Genomic DNA, 11877 nt, shown 5'->3' with positions numbered 1-11877 from the left:
GAACCTGCCGACTTCCTAACGTAACCCCGTTCGTGAGTCGTGGACTGCCCGTATCAGCAGCCATCGCCCCCTCCTGGCAGACTCTAGGCCAAGCTCTTGCGCGTGAGATGACTTTCCGGTGTCCTGAATATCCACCTCGTTAAACACAATAAACTTTATCTTAAAATGTAGATTTAAATCTGATTTATTTATTTTATTCAATAACCTATTCGTAAATGTCCCGACGGTAATATTCTTGAGATATTCAATTTCACTTGGCCTGTTTGAAATAAACTAAAAATAAACTTCATATTATTTTTTTACCAGGTAATGCTCACCTAGGTAAATAGCTCTTTTTATGATGCGACCATGTGGACATTCATAGCTGCCAAATAATCTGCCCCAAGTGGAATCCAGGAGGTCGTGGGTTCGAACCCGACCTTGATGCCTGTATATGTGTAGTTTGATCTTGATTTGAAGCTGTGAAGACATGAGGGAGGAGTGGGCGGGGCTGGAAGTGGGGAGGCTCTGTGTGATGACGTGAAGAGGAAGTGGGCGGGGCTAGAAGTGGGAGGCTACGTGTGAAAACCCGAGGGGGAAGTGGGCGGGGCTAGACATGGGAGGCTGCGTGTGAAAACCGGAGGGGGAAATGGGCGGGGTTAGAAGTGGGAGGCTGCGTGTGAAGACATGAGGGGGAAGTGGGCGGGGCTAGAAGTGGGAGGCTGCGTGTGAAGACGTGAGGGGGAAGTGGGCGGGGCTGAAAGTAGACGGATGCGTGTGAATACACGAGGGAAGTGGGCGGGGATAGAAGTGGGAGGCTGCGTGTGAAGACCGGAGAGGGAAGTGGGCGGGGCTAGAAGTGGGAGGCTGCGTGTGAAGACATGAGGGGGAAGTGGGCGGGGCTAGAAGTGGGAGTCTGCGTGTGAAGACGTGAGGTAAAAGTGGGCGGGGCTGAAAGTAGACGGCTGCGTGTGAATACATGAGGGAGGTGGGCGGAGATAGAAGTGGGAGGCTGCGTGTGAAGACATGAGGGGGAAGTGGGCGGGGCTAGAAGTGGGAGTCTGCGTGTGAAGACGTGAGGTAAAAGTGGGCGGGGCTGAAAGTAGACGGATGCGTGTGAATACACGAGGGAAGTGGGCGGGGATAGAAGTGGGAGGCTGCGTGTGAAGACCGGAGAGGGAAGTGGGCGGGGCTAGAAGTGGGAGGCTGCGTGTGAAGACCGGAGGAGGAAGTGGGCGGGGCTAGAATTGGGAGGCTGCTTGTGAAGACATGATGAGGAAGTGGGCGGGGCTAGAAGTGGAAGGCTGCGTGTGAAGACACGAGGGGAAAGTAGGCGGGGCTAGAAGTGGGAGGCTGCTTGTGAAGACATGATGAGGAAGTGGGCGGGGCTATAGTTTGCATGTTCTCTCTTTCGCCGTGGTCGTGTAGATTTTCCTCCGGGTCCTCCAATTGTGCCCCTCCACATTTATATTCAACATTCGTTTATAATACGTGGCTGCTATACATTTCCACGTGATAAGCCACTTAATTGAGCTATCGTTTGTGGCCAGGTCGCATCTGAAAAAGAGCTACATAGCTCAGTGGGACCTTACCTGTTAAAATAAAATAAAATAGTTCATAGTTTGTAGATTTTAGCGACTCTTGATGTCCATCTGCTTGCGTATTTACACTCTATCCACGTGGTAATAGCTGCACGCGTTTAACTGTTGTCATTTTCGCGGATCGGTATCTCTCTTCTTCATTGCTCCATCCGCTACCACGACTGAGAGCTTGTGGTGAATGCTGCTGAGACTACACTTTGATTACCAAGGAACACAAACTCAACACACTTGTCAATTGGAATAATAATATGACGAGTTTTATTGTTTTCACTCCGGAAAGAATTCCCGTTGCATATCCGATTAGCGTGTTTGGCTACGTACAGTGTGACAGAAGTTCAACATATTTCCACCTATATTAAGATAAATATTACATTCAAAACGATGACATTTGTCATTAATACTACCTGGCTATTGAAAAATATATGAAGCGAATATTTTAGATGGTGACCCTGAGGGGCTCCGCTCTGCAAAATAGGATCTGTAACTGAAAATGCTGCAAATGTTACTTATGATGATGACAATGGGCCATAGCTCAAAACATGCGCTTCTTATGGTAATTTTTAATATAGGGTAAAGCACAGCCTGATATAACACGTGAGATGCGTTCGCAGGCTGAACAAAGACTGTGGCGCGTGGTGGGTAGCATCTAGAAAGCATCCAGCAGTATCCTGCCTTGTAGTGCGATGCTATGACGAAGCAGCCATACCAACGTGCATTCCTACTGCCGCTGGGACGTAGTTCTGTTCACTCCATCGCGTTGTGTCTGACCGGCGTTGTGAAAAACACGCGTTACAGCACGCGTAGGGAGTTACCAATGAACGCGACATCTGAGTATTCCTCTTCACGTTCCATTTCCGGTGGACGGATGGTCTCGTAGAGAGTGGGCAGAATTGTCAGCGACGTGTAGGTGCGGTCCGCATTGTCTGTGGCAGAGTCTGCCCTGTTGCTCCTCTGTTGGTTAAACACACGGAGAGTTATACGCACAAACACACAATTTTGTACCGATTGTAATATTTCAAAAATGACTAAAAGGCAGCAGTTAAGCCAATTTACCCCACGTTTGTTAATCATATACCAACATGTTGTTGTCATCTTTCAAATTATTGAGCAAATGTGCACTCTCACCAATCTGTGTGAATTCAATCTCTTGTTAATTAAAGGGGGGCTCAATCGGAACACTTGGTGAGTTGGCAGCCACTCAACATCTCCCCCACGTTGATTCTACAGCGATGCTCACAGGGGACGCGGTCCCACACACATTTCTCGTAGCATGAACCCTGGTTTAAATGTTTTATTGATATCATAATTTTAACAAAAGCTTCAGAATACCGGGACAGTTTATTTATCCTATATTTATATATGTATGGTTAATATGCCCGCGGTATAGCCGGACTTTTTTAATCAATGAGAGGGAATGTCTCCATCAACAACCACGTGGCAAGCAGCCCAGATGATGATCTTTGGCCTCTCCGTCAAGGTGTGACTCTGCCTCATTGTGTGCAACACGTGAGTGAACTGGTGACGCCATCCAGACTGCCACTCTACGCCCGACCTTATGGAAGAGGTATGTGGATGACACTTTTGTCATCTGGCCACATGGCCGGCCTGCTCTAGACCAATTCCTCGACCACATCAATTCCATACACCCAGCCATCAGATTTACCATGGAAGTCGAAAAAGATGGCAAGCTACCCTTTTTGGATGTCCTAATTAAAAGGAGACCTGATGGTTCAATGAGCCACTCTGTCTACAGGAAAGCTACCCATACGGATGCTTACTTAAAACCGATTCCCACCACCATCCATCCCAGAAGAATTCCCTCATCAAGACTCTATACCATAGAGCCCAATGCATCTCCGACCAGGAACACATTGCCAGTGAACTCAAGCACGTACATCAAGCTCTCAAGGCTAATGGTTACTCCGACTACACAATCCGCAAAGCCATCACTCCAACCATGAAGAAGGATCCTCTTGAGGTGCCATTCAAAACCATCACCTTACCCTACATTGCGGGGGTCACAAAACAAATCTCCAAAATCCTGAATAAACACAAGATCCAGGTCCGATTCAACACAGTACATAAAATCCGTGATCTGGTTCCGTCGGTAAAAGATGTGGTTCCAGACATACAGTACCCGGGCGTCTACAAACTAAGTTGCCTCTGTGGTAGCAGCTACATTGGAGAAACCAAACAACATATCTCGGACCGCATCCATAAACATAAAGCAGACTTGAAACACGGTAGGACGAAAACCTCAGCCGTGGCAGATCACTGTTATAATTCAGTGGGCTCACATGACATTGACTTCTCCAAGACAGAGGTTCTCTGCAAGCCATCCGGCTACCATGAGAGATTCGTTCATGAGGCCATCCACATATACAAACACAGAGACAATTTCAACCGAGAAGATGGATTCTGACTTAGTAACCATTGGAAAGACGTCATAAACCATTTCGGTTCTAGATTGATTGTATTTTACGGTGACTGTCAGACCGCAGTCCATTCGCTGGCACTGCCTCTTAATACCTTTCACACGACGGTCAATGGTATGGTTTATAGCATGTTGTATAATAATAAATAGTATAACATTGTAATGTTTAACATACTTAATAAGGCAATATATAGTATCGTAATTGTGTAGTGAATATACAGCAGTGTGGTATACAGTAGGGTTGGTAGAATAATATATAGTGTAATATTACAAGTCTAATATTTTATAGTCTAAAGTATAGGGTCGTGTATAGTAAGGCATTATATAATTAAAGGGTGGGGTTTGTCTATGGTAGTGTATATTATGGTGTATAGTCGTGTAATTTAGAAAAAAGTTTAGTTGGAGGCATATCAATATAATGCATAATGTTAGAGCTTGCATTGGGCTGTGTATACGATATTATACAATGTAGTTTAGATTGGAAGGTATAATATTGTAATGTATAGTAGTCTAGTTTATAACATAGTTGTAACGCAACACAGGACAGAGCAGCGCATCGTGGCTGTTCCTCCCCCCTCCTCCGTTCCGAGCATAGATGGACTCGTCCGTCTGAACAAAGCTCGTCGCTTTCCGTGGTGCTAACGTTGAAAAGAAAAAAGAAACCGCCACTTTTTCCGACATAGTTACATGCTAATCCCTCACACTAACATTATGCTAATCTCCCAGTTACATGCTAATTTCTGACTTTAACATCCTGCTAATCCAACACATTAACACAGCTACTTCAATGCTAAATTATTCTGTTGATATGTAAACTCCTTCGTCAAGGCGCTCTGCTCCTCCCACCCAGCTTAAAAGACGCTGCCAAGCTTGGCGGTGTTCACTGAAGCGCTGTCTTCCCGACAGTTCTGTTTCTTCACCTGAGGAAGGCTACTTGTGTTGTGGCCGAAACGTCGTGAGAATTTTATTTCATTATGTTTTATTTTTATTATTTTATTTCCATTCTACGTGACCTTGCCGAAAGAATCAAGAAGATGGTGGCGCATTGGTTAGCGATCTCTGCTCGTAACCCAGCGAGCCGAGTTTGATTCCTGGCCGTGACTCACATCATTGACCAGTGATATGTCAGTCGGTCCTAGGGCTGTCTTCTTTATCAAACCGCATTGACCTGAACGGGGAAGTATGGTTAAGCATCCTAAATAATGACACCACCTCGGGAATTCTAATATCCATAGATTTCCTTTGATGAAGAACATTGAGCAGGCAATGAAAACAAACGCGAAAAAAGCTTGCTGGGAATTGCACGGAGACAGAGTGGGAACGTGCCGATCATGGAACAAACACGATTCGGAGACATCGTGGCGATTTAACGTCGAAGGACTGATTCCCAGTGGTCAAGAAGTGATTGCAGAGTGGTCGACACAGCACTGACCATAGAACGGAGTTGGCTCGATCAGGTTAGCTCGTGTGTGAGACGAGATGTTAATGTGAGAAGGCTTCCATCTAGCAATGGATAGAACATGGTTGATTTTGATGGGTATGTCCATTCCAACATCACGGTTAACACGATTTGAATGCGACAATGTATAAAGTTCATTCTTTATATAACACATTCTCCTGCGGAGGGAGCTGGTAGGAACGTTGGGTTGCTCGGTCAATGGCCAGGGTCAATGGGCGGCACCACGTGGTGTATTCCGCAAATATGCCCGACTGTGAGGGCGGGCACAAGTCGGCGTGATTAGGTTAAACGTTGAGTTTTATAAGGGCACCACGGGGTGACCAGCCCCTCCCCACCCATCCTCACCCCTCCCACCCCCCACCCAGCCCCACCCTCCCCACCCAGCCCCTCCCCACCCTCCCCACCCAGCTCCTCCCCACCCTCCCCACCTAGCCCCTCCCCACCCTCCCCTCCCCACCCAGCCCCACCCTCCCACCCAGCACCTCCCCACCCTCCCTTCCCCACCCAGCCCCTCCCTCCCCACCCAGCCCCTCCCCACCCTCCCCTCTCAACCCACCCCTCCCATTTTTGGATGCACGATGGACGGACAGACACAATAATCCCCTGTGGAGGTTCCTACCAGTATAAATATAGAATTACCTTCATTTGTTGTTGTGGGTGAAGAAAGACTTGGCTCTGTGGTGCAGAAGGATGGGCGATGTTGCATAATAATTTTAAAGGTCCATTATTACACCATGGCTCACACTATTTGAATGCCAAAATGTATAACGTTCAATCGTTAAATACATACATTTCGTATGTTTGTCGAACGTATTTCACACCGTACGTAGCCAACCGTGCTCATTGGAGGTGCGGGAGAAGGACAACAAACTGAACACAGCCGTTCTAAAGATGTAAAAGAGCATAGTTTTGGAGGTCATATTAAAACTTGTCACGATAATAATCCAGTTGCGACGCTGCTACACACAGAATCATTACATTCATCGCGAGCACGATGAATTAATTATATTTAAAAAAACATTTTTCAAAGCAGCATTATAAATGGATAGCTAATTTATAAGTGTGATCGTCGATAGTTATTGAAAAAGTATATTTTTTAAATTAAGATTGATGAAAAAATATCAACGACAAACATGATATGAATATATTTTGCAAACCGAACTTCAAGTATTGTGGATCTCATATTTTACGATGTATCGTGACAGCCGTGATCGTACGCATATTGTCTGATTGTGTTGGCTCATAATACAAATGTTTTAAAATAAATTACACTCTCTTTGTTACGCTATATATTTGTTGCTATTATCAAACTAAGCGAGGTGCCACTGGTGAGCTGATTAGCACACGGGACTGCTGATCCAGAGGTTGTCAGTTCTATCCCCTTTCGTGACGGTTAGAACAATGGGCACGTTGCTCACTGCCCCCCGGCTTCTGCCCACACCGAAATGTTGTCGTTTCATTCATGCTTGAGGAATCCTATGAGCTATAAAGCTCTTTGTCACAGAAGTCCAGTGGTGGTCCGCGAGGTCAGTAAGTTACAACAGCAACAAACAATGCGGACGCACGACAGGAGTGAAAAGTGTTGGAAAGGTAAGCACAGGCTTTTACTTAAAGCTGTTGCCTGCAGATCGGACTGCAGATATCAGTGGGTAGAGGGAATCGGGAAGCAACTCCACTGATGGATTATCGGGCAATATCTATCTGTCCGATTGCTCAGCCTGCCCCTAGGCACCTTGCGACGAGTGAATGAGAGAGTTGGTGGTGTCCTCTCAAGATGCGTTCATCATCATAACAAGGTTCTCAGCACCGATCATTTTCGCCCGTGCTTCACATCTGCCTTTTTTTTTTCAATATAAATGTATCTAAATATATCATCGTTATCCAAATTGCGCTATCGGTGTTATGTCATGAGAAGTATCCAATCGAATGTGCCATCCCTTCTTGTTAGAGAACGGTCCACAGAAAATGAGTTCACAGAACTACCCCTGAGATTCTGGTTCACGTAGTCGACCGTAGTACATTCTCACTCATTCCTAGTATGAGTAATTGTCCTCAACTGCCAGTAACACCAATTTTTTAAAATTCGCAGAGGCTGGATTTCATCTAATTAAGTGCAGTTATGGGTAACCGAGCTGAAACCATCAACTAACTACGCTTGAGAAGCCGATGTAATCAAGGGCAGCACCGTGGATTTAGAACCGCAGAGCTGTAAACCCGTGGCCACCTCGGAGCTGTGCGTGAAAAGAAAGTGCCCAGTCAGCGGGAGTTACTCACTCACGACAGCAGTCCACAGAGCGACGAGACAGGTGGCACGTGACCAACAGCACGACCCGGCCATGCCCAGGCAGACCGCTCTCGACAGCCTCTTCTCCAACTGCTCAACCCTCACTTCCTCGTGTGCCGTTTTATGCCAAAATTCGGCCCTTCAACTTCCCCATCTTGGCGTTGCGCGGAGATATTTTAGCTTATAATAATACATTTTATTTGTGAGCGCTTTTTTGAATACTCAAAGACACATTACATAAAATTATAAAAGCAGCAAAAACTACATCAAATGGTTAAAACACATCAAACTTAGCTAAACATTAAAAGCAATTTTAAAAAGGTGAGTTTTAGTCAATGATTTGAACGCTGGAAGGTCGGTGCAGTCACGGATTTTTTTTGGGAGAGAGTTCCAAAGTGAGGGGGCAGCTATAGAGAAGGCTCTGTCGCCCCAGGTTCGACGCTTGGTCCTGAGAGGTGGAGTCAGGAGGTTGGCGTCAGATGAGCGAGGGCTACGGGATGGGTTGTGGCGGTGGAGCAGGTCAGTGAGGTAGGAAGGGGCCTGGTTATGAAGGGACTTTATGTGTGAGGAGGAGGATTTTGAATTGAATTCGTTGTGGGACCGGGAGCCAATGGAGGTTCTGGAGGACAGGGGTCACCGGTGCGGGTGTGAGTGAGCAGACGAGCAGCAGAGTTCTGGATGTACTGAAGTTTATTTAATGTTTTGGTTGAGGTGCCGTATAGGATGCTGTTGCAGTAATCGATTCTGGAGGCGATGAAGGCGTGGGTGAGGGTTTCTGCAGCGGAGTAAGAGAGTGTGGGGGCGAAGTCTGGAGATGTTTTTGAGGTGAAAAAGGCAGTTCTGGTGATTTGTTTTATGTGGTGCTCGTCTTTTGCGGTTCCCTCCTCGACGTCTTTTCCACGTGTGGTCTGATCCTGAAGCCTACGACAGCGAGATGCGGTGCGCTAGGGCAGGCATAAAATACAGAACTCTCCTCATCTTCTTATTAGTAGCAGGGTTTTAATGTGCTAGGTTAGTGGCTGTGTATGGGCTTTGGTCCTATTCTTTTTATGAACGTCCGACGTTATGGGATGCTGTTGGTGTGAATGACGCTATCTCAAAATGAGTGTATTATTATTGTTACTGTTAATGAGTGCACAGAATGTCACAAATCCGACCGCCACATATCCACCCTCGCTAATTCACCGACTAGACCCAGGACAGTAACACCTCGACAAACGCGCGGCGGATGGGGGTAGAGGGTCACATTCCTGAGTAATTCACTGTTGGGGAAAACCCACGATGGATGAATGATCGACTTCATGGGGAAAATAGGGTTGCGTTCCTGGGTCCGAAACTATCACCACCTCCCTCTTTGTTTAACTAATTCTACATGATTTTCCCATAATTGATATCACGTAAAAATACAACTATAAAAATGTTTAAAAACCTATTTTTATTTTACCAGTTACGGCCCCACTGAGCTTTGTAGCTGTTTTTCACGAGCGACCTGGTCACAAACGATAGCTCAACAAATTGGCTTATCATGCGGAAACGCGGCCAAATACTCTAGACACACGTTGCTAAATGTGGAGGGAAGAAACCGGAGGACCCGGAGGAAAATCCACACGACCACAAGAATAGAGAAATGCCAACTCCGAATATACAGCAGCAGGCGTCAGGGTCGGGATCGAACCCACGTCCTCCTGTATACCAGGCGAGGTAGTTAACATCTCCTAGCCACCGTGATGATGATGATGATGATGGGAGAGAGAGATGCAAACTCCAAATATACAGCAGGCATCAGAATCGGAATGGAACCCACGACCTCCTGTATACCAGGCGAGGTAGTTAACATCTCTTAGCCACCGTGATGATAATGATGGGAGAGAGAGAGAGAGAGACACGCAAACTCCAAATATACAGCAGGCATCGGGATCGGAATGGAACCCACGACCTCCTGTATACCAGGCGAGGTAGTTAACATCTCGCCACCGCGGCACCCAACTTGCCCCGTGATTCACATAAGCGGGCCTTTGGATGGTGGAATCCGTGGAAACCACGTGGGCTTCTGCCCCGGACCTCCCAAAACCTCTGAGCGGCGCTGACCTTTACATTGGGGGAAGGAAGGTGAGATGGGCAGAGGGGCCCAGGGGAAGGGGACGCATGGTCGGCATGCGGCCTTGACCTCGGAATACTCAGAGGAAGGAGTTATCACTCAGCTACCCACTCAGCTGGGCGACCTAAGTTCAATCCCACGGCCATGGTGAAAAACAGCGCTGAGTGATTTACTGCCTTCCACTGTTCCCCTTCACCAAGCCGCGCTGACAGCCGCGGTGAAGTATGGTCAAACAACCCCCCCCCCACCCCCCCATGACTGACAGGCCGGGTTGCCTTTATCGAGCGGTGGCTTGACAACTGAAAACGATGCGAAGTTATTTTTCAAAAGATGTCTGGCCTTTTATTTTCAGATGAACCGATTTTCCTTTTTCGCGGCTACGCAAACGCTCGCTCAAGAAATTGCTGACAGAAGGGGGCCTTCCAATAAGCAGGCTCTAGAAAGGGAGCACCTTTCGTAAAGGGTGCTTGTCCTACTCTTCAGCACCAGGAAAACGTCTCGAAAAGAGGCAGGAGCACCCCACACTGTACCCCACCATCGCAAGCAACCTGCCAACAGACCGTGGCGACGATGCCAGTAGGGCCGCAAGACGCCTCTGCGGTGGAATATTGGCGACTGGAGATGATCGGGGATGGTGAGAGGGTCTCAGACAGATGAAGTCCCTGGTTGGCCTCTGTCTGAAACGTGCAGAGCAAACTTTACCATTTGTTATCACCTACGACCGACATTTCCAACTGCAGAGGCATCTTGTGATGCCAAGTACAACGAGAATGGAGGGAGGGGGGCATAAACCAACATTGAATTCGGTTGCCTGCTCTGAGCGAGATATTTCTTGTAGAAAAAAAAAACTCGGAATGAATCGGGGAGCACTGCGTGCAAATACTTTCGTGTTGAAGTGGTGTATTAGTATTATTGCCATCAGCATTATTACGCAACCGACAATGTCCCAGCAAGACGATCCTGGGAGAACCAGGATAGGGGTGGCAACCCCATACCTGTTGAAATTCACATGAAGGATCGATCCACGTGGTGGCAGCAAAGCCCATGTAGTGAGCGAGCCACAGTTGTTCTTAACCACTGCATCCTTGCACCCCGTTGGTTCTCAAAGGTAAAACAAAGTTTCATGTCAATACATACATAGGCTTGATGAAACAAAGTAAGTTGGACTCACGTGCCCCGTGCTTAATTTGTCCTTTCGATTATTTTATTTTTACATTAACGCGATCTAACCCCAAAACCCCCCTCTATTACGGATGATATTGGTCGCGAAAGCCTCCTTAGCTTATCGCTTCTTCTTTCGGAAGCGACCCGGCCACAAATGATAGCTCAACTCAGTGGCCTAGCGTGTGGAAATCCTACAGCAGACAAATAATCTAAACCAGTGGCTATTGACCTTTACTGCAGTCTTGCACCCCTTTGGTTCTCGATGATAAAAATAAATATATATCATACACAATGAATACATACAGTGAGGGAAAAAAAGTATTTGATCCCCTGCTGATTTTGTACGTTTGCCCACTGACAAAGAAATGATCAGTCTATAATTTTAATGGTAGGTTTATTTGAACAGTGAGAGACAGAAAAACAACAACAAAATCCAGAAAAACGCATGTCAAAAATGTTATAAATTGATTTGCATTTTAATGAGGTAAATAAGTATTTGACCCCTCTGCAAAACATGACTTAGTACTTGGTGGCAAACCCTTGTTGGCAATCACAGAGGTCAGACGTTTCTTGTAGTTGGCTACCAGGTTTGCACACATCTCAGGAGGGATTTTGTCCCACTCCTCTTTGCAGATCTTCTCCAAGTCATAAAGGTTTCGAGGCTGACGTTTGGCAACTCGAATCTTCAGCTCCCTCCACAGATTTTCTATGGGATTAAGGTCTGGAGACTGGCTAGGCCACTCCAGGACCTTAATGTGCTTCTTCTTGAGCCACTCTTTTGTTGCCTTGGCCGTGTGTTTTGGTTCATTGTCATGCTGGAATACCCATCCACGACCCATTTTCAATGCCCTGGCTGAG

General features: G+C 46.7%; 1 protein-coding gene across 2 annotated transcripts in view; it reads left to right on the top strand.

Annotated features, from left to right (window-relative positions):
• Nucleotides 1-11877, top strand: part of LOC116955623 (guanylate-binding protein 1-like) — a 58149-nt gene that overhangs the window by 2722 nt on the left and 43550 nt on the right. The gene's annotated exons all lie outside the window — the stretch shown is intronic.

This window comes from Petromyzon marinus, chromosome 60 (assembly GCF_048934315.1).
Source record: "Petromyzon marinus isolate PM22_M1 ecotype Great Lakes invasive population chromosome 60, UKy_Petmar_22M1.pri1.0, whole genome shotgun sequence".
Taxonomy (NCBI): Eukaryota; Metazoa; Chordata; class Hyperoartia; order Petromyzontiformes; family Petromyzontidae; genus Petromyzon; species Petromyzon marinus.
Note: the sequence above shows the minus strand (reverse complement) of the source record. Positions and strands in the feature narration are given on the sequence as shown.